This window comes from Schistocerca gregaria, chromosome 3, assembly GCF_023897955.1.
Source record: "Schistocerca gregaria isolate iqSchGreg1 chromosome 3, iqSchGreg1.2, whole genome shotgun sequence".
NCBI classification, from domain to species: domain Eukaryota; kingdom Metazoa; phylum Arthropoda; class Insecta; order Orthoptera; family Acrididae; genus Schistocerca; species Schistocerca gregaria.
The window spans coordinates 638455061-638456342 of record NC_064922.1 but is presented as its reverse complement, the minus strand read 5'-3'; positions in this window follow the sequence as shown (position 1 = coordinate 638456342).

The window sequence follows — 1282 nt, the reverse complement described above, 5'->3', positions numbered from 1 at the left end:
GCTACAAGAATATGTTTCATGTCGTGTTCCCGTATAAACATTTTCCAGTCCTGGCTTTTTAAATAGCTGGCATTGTCTGTCAGCAAGGTCGTCGGTTTCCCATACGCTTGGTATATAGTCTGATACAATTTTTCGGACTATTGCTTTGGTAGTGGAAGTTCTCGTGGGGTACAATTTCAGATGTTTTGAGAAATTATCAAATACAGCTACCACATACTTTACCCCGCCTCTTGCTATCGGCAAGGGTCTGGTAACATCAACAGCAACGAGCTGTAGGAACTATGGGGTGTAGTTCATTCTTCGTACTGGGAGTACATGGTTTTGTTTTTTGACAGATGAGCCAAGATCTCACTAGTGTTTTGACATTCCGGTTCAAGTTTGGAAAATAAGAGTACGTAATCAACAGATCGGCCCATTTCTTGCCACCAAAATGTCCCCAGCAATCGCGAATGTACCATATCAGATTGTTAACTGACTCTGTCGGTATACAAACACACCAGTTTTCCGAAGTTTCTGTCATTCTGTGATACAAAGTGTCATTTTGTAGCCTATATAACTTGCAAAATTCTCCATCTGGATTGGTGCTTAGTGAATCAATTATCCCGCCCATAACGGATCGTCACGCTGCATGTGTACCATCTCCCGGCACGTACGTAGATATTTGTTTCGTCTGGTGGGATCTTTAAGCAACAAGATTTTAAATTCCGTTGACTGTTCCACTAAGCCAGCAGACTCTGGTAATCCTCTAGGTAATCTAGACAACGCGTCTGCAACTACATCATACTACCCAGATAAGTCCTCTGTTCATACTGTTGCAAAACCAATATCCACCTTGTGAGACGCTTGTGCAGTAAACGGCACGTCAACATATAGCTGAGCGCCTGGTGGTCGCAAAATATTATTACCCTTTTCCCATATACGTAATAATGAGATTTCTTCAGAGCCCAAATCATTACGAGTGCCTCAAGTTCTGCGCGGATTAAGACCACTCACAGGAATTTAACAAATCCTATGATTTTAATTTCAGTTTGTTGCCTTTTGTTGGCGACTTGGAACAGACAACAATACATCCCACAAAAAGATGCGTCCGTCGCAAGGTAAAAATTTGCGACATGTCGGGATGGTGCAATATCTCCGCCTTTACTAGTGCTTCTTTAATTTGATCGTAGGTCCTCTTGCATTCCTCAGTAAAAATCCTAGGTCGATTTTTCCTGGGTAGACTTAATAAATCCTCACTATTTAATAGCTGTGCTGGTAGAAATCGTTTAAAAAGGAGGCCATT